The sequence below is a fragment of the Onychostruthus taczanowskii genome, unplaced genomic scaffold (assembly GCF_017590055.1).
Source record: "Onychostruthus taczanowskii isolate IOZ18803 unplaced genomic scaffold, ASM1759005v1 scaffold16, whole genome shotgun sequence".
Classification (NCBI taxonomy): Eukaryota; Metazoa; Chordata; class Aves; order Passeriformes; family Passeridae; genus Onychostruthus; species Onychostruthus taczanowskii.
The window spans coordinates 4,470,236-4,482,981 of NW_024498795.1; the positions used below are offsets into that span (position 1 = coordinate 4,470,236).

Sequence of the window (12,746 nt, forward strand, 5' to 3'; positions counted from 1 at the left end):
TTAATGGGTGATTTGAAAGAAATAAAAGGATGAAGAGAAAAAGGTTCCTACCCTTCACATCACAGTGACTGCACAGGATCAGGAGGAAAGCCTGCATTGCAGCACAAGTCTATCAAACCTTTGGGCCTTTCAAAGGCTGCAGTAATGCCTTCCTATTGCTGAAGGAGGTGAAAAAAAAATAAAAATCACACAATCTAACCAGCCTGAGAACAGTGGGCTTAAGAGTAAGTGTTCATTCAGCACAGATGCTGACAGAGCAGGTGAAAATAAAATGCTTTCAGAACCTTTCACAATCTATTTCTGGATCAAGTTCCCACCTTCATATGGTTTCCTGCCACTTTGAACTACACCTTAATGTAGCTACCTCTTCAAACAGTATTCAGCATAGCAGGCACAAAGAAAAACTACAGAAAGTACCAAAAAAACCGCACAACTACCTAAGAACCCAAGTACATGTGTAGTTGCCATTCAGCCCAGATCCAGGAAGTTTTTTTGCCAGGGAAAAAAACTTTAACTTAAACTCTTACCTGCTGCACAACATAAAAAGGAAACCCCAATTATCTAGCACCTTGTGTAAGGAAACCACATCCTTAAGTGAAGGACCTAACATACATCAGAATATACTAGAAATCTCCAATGAACTCACATCCAAGACAGCCATGCCATAGTTCTCTTTCAACAAAACCCAACAATCAGATTAGAGGCACATTTATTTCCCTTCTCATATGCAGGCTTTCAGGATATATTCCTCTTTTGTCCCAGTCCTCATCTTTTCCTTTTTCCATTAGGACACTACAGATTGCAAAGGCTAAGAGGAAGCATGCCTGAGCCAAAAGAATTTTCAGTCTAAAGAAAACTGGTACAAAATGAACTTCAGAACTGCAAGTTAAGAGGAAGTTGGTCAAATTCAGTGTTCAGAAAATAGAGCATAAGCTTTTCTGTGGGAAAGCTTCTCCATAGTAACTAAAACTGCAATCTGAGCATTGACTCCCTGTCAAAAATACCCTCAACATAAAAACAAAGTACAAAAGCCTCTGAAAAGCGAGATTTCAATGACCAAAAAAAAAGAGGACAAGAAGAGGATCCTCTAAGCATATACAATTTCTCTGCTGTTGATCTATTTTACTAGCAAGGAATGACAGAAAAAAAATGTAACAAAAGATTATTTAAAAGGCATTTAACATGTTCCAGGCAACACTATTATGGCAATTCGTAAATTGGTGGTAGTGCTTCTCCAGCAAGAGGAAGGATCAATGCAGCTGACTCTCAGCATTACAGTTAGGGATCAGAGAACTGTTCATCCCTTAAACTTGCTAAGCTTTAAAAATTGGTCTGTATTTTTTCATGCCAAGTCTCTGCCTTGTCTTAATTTCTAAAGTATTTTAATTTCAGTCAGAACAAGTCAGTTGTCTCACAAAGCAAGAGAGAAAAACATCTTGTTTAGTCCTTGTGAAAAAGACACTTTATAAGAAAAGTTTCAAAGACTGGTGTTTCCAAGAAAGGGTCTGGGGTACTTTTGGATAAAGAAGATGCCTTCTGTGACCCTCAGTGTAATTTCTAAATACATCTCACACATCTTTCAAAAGATCCAGATTGCTTACATGTTTTTAAAATACAGTTGAAGTCCTAAAAGTGTCTGATCTGACCAACTATTCCTTCTTTCCCACCCCACAAGGAAGAACCCCTGAAGAAATGCACACCACCACGGAGAGCAAAGCAGTCCAAGGAAGCAGTCATCACTACAGCTGCCTGCTGTAAGCATCAGGACAAGGTCTCATCAGACCTTAAATTTTTGCAAATATACATAGTAAGGAATCTGCTTTTCAAGAAGAGCAGAATGTTTCTAACACTGGAGACCAAAATTCTAGTTGAACGGTATTTCAAAATTTATGCGTGCAAACACTTTCAGGCACTAAAGCGTTGCACCCTGATAAAGTGTACCTCTATGCAGACTGCTCACCTTGTGCTTTGAGGTTTTTCTTAGGATTCACACCATAAAGGAAACAACACACACATGCCAGTCACCAGGCCACCACAGCCACCACCATTAACCTGGCACATCCTACAGAACACTCCCCTGTAACAAGGACAGCAGGCAGAGTAAGCTTGCTGCACCTCCAACTTGCCTTTGCCTCCCTTCTGTAGGGAGGTGATGAGCATGAAAAAAACTGACACTGTCCTTTTCCCCACCATAAAAACCATAGTAAATGATAGGGACAAATGAACTGTGGCCAAGAACACTAAGACATTAATTAGGCACTCTGAAAGTCGCACGGTTTCTTTTTGCTTAGTATTTTGTACATGACAGCAAGTTTCCCTAACAACATACAGCTCAGATTCCTACATTTCCAAGGGCTTATTAAATTAGCATAGGTAAATATGAACATTTTCATATGGAATTAAAGACAAATATTCAAAATTACAAGCGAAAATAAAATAACATCTGACCCTGTACTTAAAATACAAGGAATAATAAACTTGATTTATTAATATCATTGAAAAATAAATTAGATGTTCATAAATTAGGTAACTCTTGAACAATCAGGAATTTTCATCCAAAATGTTGGGGAATAATGTGGAGATAAATTCTTTCCATTTATTATGAAATTGAATACAAACAAAAAAAAAAAAAAAAACCCACACCACAGGCCACTGTATTTTTCCCAAGATCATTAAATATAATCTTGAAACAACTATCCAACCTTCAAAGAATTTCTCTACCCCAGCTGAAACCAGGACAGAAACTTTGCTATTTTTTCTTGAAGGAATCTTTGCAACTGATTTCATTTGAGAACTTCCTAATTGAAAACATCAGCAGTGCCAAGAAGAAAATGTGATGCAGCATAAAATCATGTAAAATCAATTTATATAATTGTCAATACATCCAGTTTTTGAGCAACATTGTTCAAAATTTCAAGAAACTACAAAATAAAATCTTGATGAATTTTTCCTGAAAATCCATGATCTTTTCCCGCTCTGTACAATTTGTAATAAATTAGCCTCAGCTTCGAAATAGTTCATTCCTGTGAGACTGGTTTCAGTTTCAGGATTGCAACTGTGTGGTAACTGCTTCTCTTTCTGTTGTTTTCCATTTCCAAACGTAGGCTTTGATCCCCTCGGTCTTGCTGGTAGAGCAGTCGCCTCACACACACAGTCTCTCTTTGAAGCCTTCCAACAGTGCCAAGAAAGAAGCAGGCTATGGCAGCAGGCTCAGTATTCTCTGGTTATGCAACAGATTAGATCATTATCAACAAAACTGGATGCCTCCAGCAGAGAAAAGAAATGGGGAATTTGAGAGCAAGTTTTTCTTTACTTTGTGTATTAAGGGTGGCTGCTTGGTCAGTTTGAAAGGAGAAAAAAGTTACCTGCAATTAAGAGCTGGTCGTATCAGATAAGATTACACTGAAAAGCTGCATAACAAATATTACTTTCACATTTACCACTCAGTTCTGTTCCTTCCTTGGCACCAAAGTTTTCCCATTCGTTGTATAATGCAAAAGAAGTATCTGGCTCAAACTAATGCCAATAATTTAAGAAGTCTGACTTAGCCACATGGATTTCATTCCCCACAGATGAATGACATGTGCCAACAGGATGCAGGAGAAGAGTCTGGATTCTCACATACCTGCAGAGAGAATCTGTGCTTCTTATCAATGATATACACATTTGCCCACAGCCTGTGCATGTGGATATCCTACACATCTGTCACATTTCTGTCTTCTTTAGTTGCTCCAACAACTTTTAAATCATCAATTAAAGATATTTCACTTCAGAATTCCACTTCAGTTAAAGGATAAAGCACCTACTGATTGGACATACAGTGAAGATAGGGATTTTGAGTCCTCATATAAGCAGAAAAATACAAAATTAGTAATTTCTTAAGGGAATTCCTTGTATAGCTTCATCTTACAAATAATTTGGTGAAGTGCTACCCTGCATGAAACAAATCCCCCGAGTCAAGTTCTGACAATGAATGTACAGTGAGGAGAGATTAGAGAATATCGAACAGATTAAACAATTTACTGTTTGTATGTAAGAATTCAGCCACAGAAGCTTACAAATGCATGCAAATGAAACCAAAAGGCTTTGAGAATCCTAACTAAAAGCTTTTATAGCTTCTACAAAAGACATTAGGAGTATTTAGATAATGGTTACAGGAAAAAAGCAAGTACAAAACAGTTTAATATAGAAAAAAACTATATGGCTGCTCTTAATAAGAGAAAATATTCTTATAGTGTTTCAATGTTTTAATTCTAGATTATTATAAATTTTTAAACTTAGAAAGCACTACAGAAGTTGAGTTTTGCTTTTCAAGTTCCCACAAAACAAGTACTAAAAGTATCGTGCATCTGGTTATATTACAAGATGAATGTAACACTTAAAATGACATTATCCAATAAAAGAAGTACTATTAAGAATGGCAGAAGTTACATTACCAGTGTAATTTGTGTAAAAATGCATATTATCATGAGATCATCAGTAGCTTAAAGAAAATCTAGAAATCAGAAGCTCTGTGTTCTGGACTTTATTTGCAGGAGATACTTTCCAGACATGAGATTACTCTTGGGGTTTTTTTTTGTTTTGTTTTTTTTTTATTTTATTTCTTATATATCTGAAAAATAGTAGGGCAAATAAATTATGAGCATAATAATGAGCTCTCAGTCCTCACATGTTACTGTCTTTGTTTGATATTGTCAACGAAGGATCAGAAAGCCATGTTCCCCTGTCTCTCTTCAGCAATTGTGCAATACCTTATTGTATGATATGACTCTTTAGAAAAACCTAAATAAAATCAGGTGTTTAGCTGGACTGCCTTCATCTCTATCATTATCCCACAGTCAATAATAATTAAAAACTACATACGAAAAAAATAACTGGCATTCCCCCCAAATCATGCCAGAAGAAAAATCACTGATGAGTCAAGCTAGTATGTAAGTGGGACACAAAGTATGATTCATAAGTCATTGCTTTGGGTTTAATTCTTGAGAGAGAAAAAGCTCCATCAATAACATCAGACAGAAACTCAAACTCTCATTACAGAAACATAAAATTAAATTCACTGTGTCTTTTCATTCTGAATATTTCTGTTATGTGTGTTCACCACACGGGTTTGAAGCCACGACCAGTAACCTTCAGCAGCTCCTGCAGGCAGTGAAATCTTGCAGAGGACACGGAGTGTGCTGGGCCACATTCCTGAGCTGTCTTCTACACAGCTGCGGGGCACAAGCTCTGTGCCCGTCACTGGGGCAAAGGGAATGGGACCTTTCTGACTGAAACCACAACAGAAGACTAATTATGGCTCAACTTGGCCATTGCCAGCATAAAATTTATCAAGGCTGAAGAGATTCACTAAAGCTGCTTAATATGCCCTTTTTTTTTTTTCCCAAATGTAATATTTAGGCAAACTGGACTACAACACTAAAAAAAGGAGATGAGTCCAATAAGATGATGGCAGAGGAACCAAGAGGAACAAGAAGCACCACCACTACTTTGAGACAGCAGAGAACATACTAAGCACTATGTCAAAATTACCTCTGGGCCACAGCTTTTGTAGCAAATTGGGTTTTCAAGGGCATTTCCCCTCCTCTGTGCTGCATATTTATCTCATGTCTTTCTTTCAGCCCACACCCAAAACCAGAGGCTTTGTGCAATAATTCCATATTAGGCCCAAAGGATGTTTATGACAAGAATATTTTTAATATTTAAAGCATAGTAGAATACAGAATTCTAGACCAATTAAAAAAAAACCAAAAATTAAAGACCAGGGAGCCTTTTTCATTAAGGAGGTAATAATACAATAAAAGAATCTATAAACCCTCTTTCAAAACCCTGTATGACCTTGCTGTTCACTCACATCCTTCAAGCTGACCGCTTGAAATATAAAGTAATACTCATTTTCCCACATGTTCATGGCAGTCTAAATGACAGCTCTGACCCCGGAAACTGACTGGCAAAATATTTTATTTATCTTTAACCTCAGCCATGAAAAATGTGAGAAATAAAAAATTAAAAAAACATGCTGCTATTGGACATTTCACGATTTAATCATACATCATACCTGTACAGCAGAAAACATGCAACAAGACTATACTTCTAAAATGTAGCTGAATATAAATGTATGCTGCTTTCCCTGTCAGCTAGCAGGCCTTTAAAGGAAGATTATCAAAGGCACTCCAGTCACCATGATGTGAAGACAGAATAAGTGAGCATGACCTTGAGTCCTCCCTTTGTATTTCATGGCATTTTTTCCTAAGTATTTTTAAATCATCCAAACAGTAAGTACTAACATGGCCACTACTGAATTCACAAGCTTTTGAACAGGATGATGAAAATTACTTGAATGAATGTCTTTTGGCTTATGAGCTCATTTACATTCCCCTCAGGAATAACATATTAGCAATGTCACTGCTATGAAGAAGTAGGAGACATATCAATAACTATCATCTATTAATAAATACTTTACTCATTCCATGAGGTTAGTCTTCATATGCACCTATGAGGCAGGAAATTGTAGTCAGTATTGCCCCTGGGGATGCCAAAGTCATGTTATAGACTGTCCTATTCCATCCAGTGATTCAGGTGTCAAAGCCATAAGTAACAAACTGTCAGAGACCCTGCCTCCTAATCCTACATTCTAATCACTCAATTTTGCCCATGTGATGCAAGAAACTATAAGAATCATGCTGCTTTATCATAACTGAAATGTAAAACTGACATTTATTAATAGCTGTTAGAAGTTTAAAGATAAACTTGCCATTAAAAGAGGAAACAATGAAACCCTCATGATTTATCAACTGATCTCTCCTTTGTCTTCCAAGGACATATGTGTGATAACTGCTACAAAGTTACTGCTCCCTCAGATTAACACAGACCTTTATTTGGAATAAACATATTTTATAAGGAACTTGAGAATGTTTTCTCTGTCTAAATTTACTGACTTCTCTTTACCTGGCTCCTAGTCCTCAAATACTCCCTGGAATGTGAACAGAACACTTATGATATGAGATACTGCTACTGTTGCCAAGAAAAGCAACAGGAATATTAAGTTAAAAAAATATATATATAAATGTTTTGCTGTACAACACAAATTCACTGCTCATTTCCCTAGTTTGTTTCTAATAAAATTAGTAAAGCAATTAGTAGGTAGGCATTCCTCTACTTCTACAAGAGTTTATGATTGCCTTCAGAAAGGGAAAACTCTTGTGGTACTCACAAGCTGCAAGAGTATTATAAAAGTAAGATTCTATCCATACGTTAAATGTTAATTTCCAGCACATCTGTCTTAGCTCAGTAAATATTTTTAAACTTACCAGGACACAGACTTGGAGAACTCCTTTTAAAACTAGCAGGAATGGTATGAACAAATCCCTTAACAAGCTTTCAGATCTCTACCCATGAGTTAAAAGAAAAATTAGGTTGCAAATCTTGCAAGATTTCAAGGAATCCAGAATGTCACTTGTCCAACCCCCCACCCATGACATCGACCCTTAATGTGTGCAGCAATGCATTTCTGTTATCAGCCAGAATCCAGGAGGTGAGAATGTGAGAAATAGTGAAGTTCTAATGAATTTTTAAAAATCAGTGAGGAGCTCAGCATGGAGATTTGAATGGGTTCAGGGGTGTGAGAAGATTCCTTCCATCTCAATTGTCAACTGCCTGCTCGTGCTGAACGTACTGATGAGGAAATCCTCGGAGCATGCAGCAGCAGCCTACTGCAGGGACCTACGTCATTGGAAATGTTCCAAAAAAAACTTTGATGCCTCAAGAGTTCTTTCCTTTTCACAAGTTCCTTAAGATAGAAGGAAATTAATGTGGCAGGTTCTGGTAAGCACAGACAATGCCACTTTTTTGGGTGGGTATTACCTCACCCAAGAACACCCACTTGCTCATTTTTCAGCTGACTGAAGACCAGCTTCTTCTAGTACAGCTATTTCCTCCTACAGGGAACACTCATTTCCACTGTTGCTCTAACAATTAGAAGACAACACTAATCACTCCAAGTACTACAGGCCTCTATACCCCATCACACACACACAAAACACTGCTTATTTCTACCATGAATTTCCAGCTTAAAGGGGAGTAGACAGATCAATCTTCACAAAGTCTTGAACACAGCTCTCAAAGCATATTCTTCCATAAGAGCTGGGCCAATACAAATGTTATTAAAAGCAAAGGGAAGGGGCTGGATTACCCATGGAATTATATAAATTATGAAAACCATACACGCAAATGTCAGTCTTGAAACAAAATACTCCTCCATGTAGGCAAAAAAGAAACAAGTAACATACTCCTTGATAAAAACCACTCCTTCTAAGACTGAAAGCAAGACTAAGCTGAAAACACAGGATTAAGCACTTCACCTTGTTTTGTGGGGAGTTTCACTGGGCACAAGAATATTCCTGTGTGCTTTATGCAAGAGTGTTTACAGGACACGACTGAATTGCTGAGCTATTATTTTACTTGTGGCTCAGGAATCATTCCAAAGCAAGCATGAGAGAGAATACAGCAACATATATTTTCAAAATTAATCAAATGCTTAATAAATTTAAGCTATGAAATTTTGAACTTCATTGAGGTTGCCAAAGTTCAGCTCTAGCCCTCCAGTCAATCAGCAAGATTATGTACTGCCTTGCTACTAGTCAGTACTGACAGACAAGCAACCTCAAAGTCACTATCACACAGCTCAAGAGCTAAATACTTCTTCCAACAGTAAATATTTCCAGAGGGAAAACAAAATCCTGTATATTGCTGATAGTACAAATAAGCAAACAATAAAGGAAGTCCATGCTTTTCTGTTCTAAATACAACATTTTTCCATAAAGGGAAATGTTTGCTCATATGTGAGAAAGGAGAATGAAAGTAAAGGTCCCTTACCTTTATTTCCACATGGTGGTAGCTAATCCAGTGTATACAACAAAATGGGATCCAACAAATCTTATCTATTAAAGTGAATGTTCTGGAATCTCACACTCACATTCCCTGTCTCAGGAGTCAAAATTATTTTTATCTTCTAAACAAAAAATTATTCTACGCAGATGAGTGTGCACAACATTTAAGACTGTCTCCTCATCTTTTAATTTATTGCTTAATAACTACCTCTTAAAATTTTCCATAGTATTTCTTGCTATGCAGATAAACAATTTCTCGTGTCAATGTCAATATGGCAGTATTTGATAGAACTTCACCCAAAAGCAAGCCAATCACAAAAAATATGGGTAATATTTAGAAGATGCACGTGTTCATGATGCATCTTCTCTTCATCTAAGAGAAATTCTGAAATTTGAGCCATCCACTGTAAGAAAAGAAACCTCTAACAACAAGAATTTCATCTACCAAACTGCTCCTCAAGGGTCTCCGGAGAACCAGGACAGCCCAGTGTTTCATGGCACAGACTCCAAACCACTGAAGCAAGCACAAGCCAGATCGGAAGAGTTAAATAAAGCAGCTAAAATTCAGCAGCATCGCAAGCTATTCCAGACTACGGTTACTGTAACCTACACTGGGTGTCCTCTGCATAAGCACCAGTGTGACTTTGTGGACTGCTGAGACTCAGTCTGTTGCAACTGGCATAAGTTGCCACAGGCGAGTAATCACAAGAAACTGACCTTGGCAAAAGCACATTTTACACTTCACTGCTGTTCAACTGTGTTATACTAAAGAGAGAGCAAGTGAGCACAAGCAGAAGGGGGAGGGAGAGAGAACAAAGGGGGATAGACAGCATAAAAGTGAATGCAGCCATTTCCAGCTTTACCTGCTTTTAAGATTTTAAGACAGGTACATCACACCTCCAAGGCACATCACAACCTACACAGAGTTACATCAATTTTGCATGGTATCATTTTTAAACCATCAGGGTCTGAGAAGATTTTTGGAGGGGGAGGAAGAAGAAAGAAGACTAAGTACTAAATTAGAAATTAATACCTAAAAAAAAATTCTCCCAACAAGGAGGAGGGAAGTATAGAAGACAATTACAGCTTCGCATTTTCTTACCATTGGATTAACGCACAGATGAGGATTTTTAAATTGTTCTTTCCTCCTGTTTGGCTACACCTGTTGAGAGTACATTTTTTAATTAGCTGCAGCTAATAAAGCATAAATGTATTCCATGAGATGTGCAGCAAGATGTCTTAGTCCTAATCTTTAATGTTTCAGCTCAACCTTAACTTCAGCTCTCAATAGCCTGGCAGCAATTTGCAGAAACTAGTATGGTAAAATCCCCACTGCTCCATATACAGTTGTGTCTGGCTCTTCCCAACCATCTTTGGTCTCCGATGGTTTGAATCAGTTATTTCCTGCTAAATAATTTTCTCAGTTTCTGCGTTACTTTTCCTTGGTATTGATTACTGCATCTCCAAAGAAACAGGACCTGGCAGAGCAAGATGGCACAGGATCCCATCATTAGTGCTAACCCACATCCTGCCCAAATTTTACAGCAAGTTTAACACAAGGATCTAACCTTGAGGGTATGCTGGGTTTCCAGGACATTCACTGGTTGAAGCAAAACATGCAGAAGCTTTGTACAAGTTCCAAAATACCAAATCACTCTCTACTTGGGAAGTGTACAAGGTATGCAAGTCTAGACAAAATAAAATGAGACCACGTGCATTTTGTATCGCTTTCTTTACCGCTCTTAGGTCAGTGGCCTAATAACTCAATGCAGCTTCACTTCCAGATCTTGAAGTCTGCTTTTCTTCTGTGCAGACAGTTTTTCTATTCCTCATCTGGTTCCATAAATAACTCATAACCCTGCTACAAAAGGCAGCCTTTGTTCCTCTTAAACTTGCAAACCCTTCACATCTCTGTCTTCACAAAGTCTCCATTCCTCTATGAAAACTCCCCGTCCTCCGTGTCAGACCTCTAAATGTCATTACTACCAGTAAGCAGAAGTGACTTGTTTTGGACACAGCCACGTTGTTACCTTGAACCATTCCCATCTGACAGAGTCTCGTCATGGTATAATGACCTCCCCTGTCACTGGCCAGGGAGATACAAGACTCAGCCCTGACAGCAGATGGCTGATTCACACACACACCGATGCTCAGCGACTCAACAATGATACCACCACACATAGCCTATAAATTATGAAAACAGCAATTCTATGAAGCATGACCTGAAATTTCAAGGGACTGAAGTATTTCCAAGTCTGAACTTCAGATCTGGGTCAAAAAGGTATCAGCTGTGGATCTGCAGAATTTTAATCATCTCATCAGACTGGAGCTCTGTCTCTCACAAATACATGATGTTTGTAAGGCCCACAGGCATGCTTCCTGACACTGAGGCAGGACTGTGTCACAGAGGGCCACAAGAATACTCACTGCTTCTGTGAAGTGTATGAGAAACTCTTGCAGGGTCTAGACAGAGAGTAAACCAACGTCTGTCACATTTTTCTGACTGCACTTGGGCACAAAATAGACTTATTAAAATTTTTATTTACTAAGTCCTATAGTAATAGAAAAATTACTAAAAAAAGAATAGTAAATAGAAAAAATAACAATAAAAATAGATAAAAATAAAAAGTAGTTCTGCAACAATTTCTGTACGCTCTCAGGCTTGGCTACCTATGGTCAGCATTTCTCACAACAACACGCAGCAAAAGAAAGAAAAGGGTGACAGAAAAATACATGATGGGTACTCACATGCAGAGGAAGAGTAAATCTCTGCTTATACTAGGCCAAAAGTAAGGAAATACTTATATTACACAAGATCACCCTCAGCTGAATGTAAGGATTTGACATCTCTTACTTTTTCAGTGCATATCCTAAACAACAGGTTATTTAATTAGCCTCTCTCTTTGCAGCTCCCTCTGGGTCTCCCAAACCACACCATATTTTAAATGTATGTGTCAATCAGTACTGCTTGAGTCATTTGACTTTATAGCTCACTAGCTAGGATCTAATTTTCAAGTAATTTTACTCATTAGGCAAAATAGAAACATTAACTGGGTCTTCCCCATCCATACAAGTAATTACCAATAGGCTGGCTACTGTGGACATCACCCTTATCTTTCCTCTTCTATCTTTCATATAAGACAATTGCTTGAAACTGGTACATTTCTTCAAAATATACAAGGGCTGACAAATTAAAATCTTTTAACATCTAAAAATTACTAGGAAGGTATGGCTATATAAATATATATATATATAGGGGTGTATACATATATATTACTTTGTAATTTTTTTTTAATATGGGTATATATATCAATACAAAGTATCCCAAAGATGATGATTCTGCAGTGTAGTATGGTTGAAATGTTACTAGAATGGGATTAATTTGACCTAACTATTCCTCTGCTGGGAAAATATTAGTTTGTTGAATTACATTTACCTTTCTCGAAGTGTTTAAGAAAGAAGTCTTGTCTAGCTTAAACTCATCCAATACAACATAATGATATCCCTGAAGTCCGCAGAGTCAGGAGAGTCTTGCTTTTCCTTCTAGTTGTGAATATTGAGTGTGATCTACAAGAAAAACAAAGTGGCGGGAAAAAAAATTGGCAGGCAATCCTTTATATTTTCAATGAGTCAGTATTTTCAAAATCCTCACAGAAAATGGCCCTGACTCCAGAAGTTCAACCGATCAATCAATCAAACAATCACTACTTGGTTTCCAGAAAGAATTCAAAGCAGATTTATTTTTCCATGTCAAATATTCTCTCTCTCTTCACTATCTTAAACATGAAGATATTAGAGTGAAAGGTGTGATTTCCTCTCCTTATTAAAAAATAAATAAATAAATGGAAATAAAATTTT

At 37.4% G+C, this 12,746-nt stretch overlaps 1 protein-coding gene across 2 annotated transcripts in view; it reads right to left on the reverse strand.

The window, feature by feature from the left end:
- Positions 1–12,452, reverse strand: part of LDLRAD4 (low density lipoprotein receptor class A domain containing 4) — a 239,314-nt gene extending 226,862 nt beyond the window's left edge. For both annotated transcript variants that reach the window (XR_005952259.1, XM_041399420.1), the window contains exon 1: positions 12,325–12,452. The gene's annotated coding sequence lies outside the window, so the exon portion shown is untranslated. The remainder of the gene's footprint in view (positions 1–12,324) is intronic.
- Between the last annotated feature and the right edge of the window lie 294 nt (positions 12,453–12,746).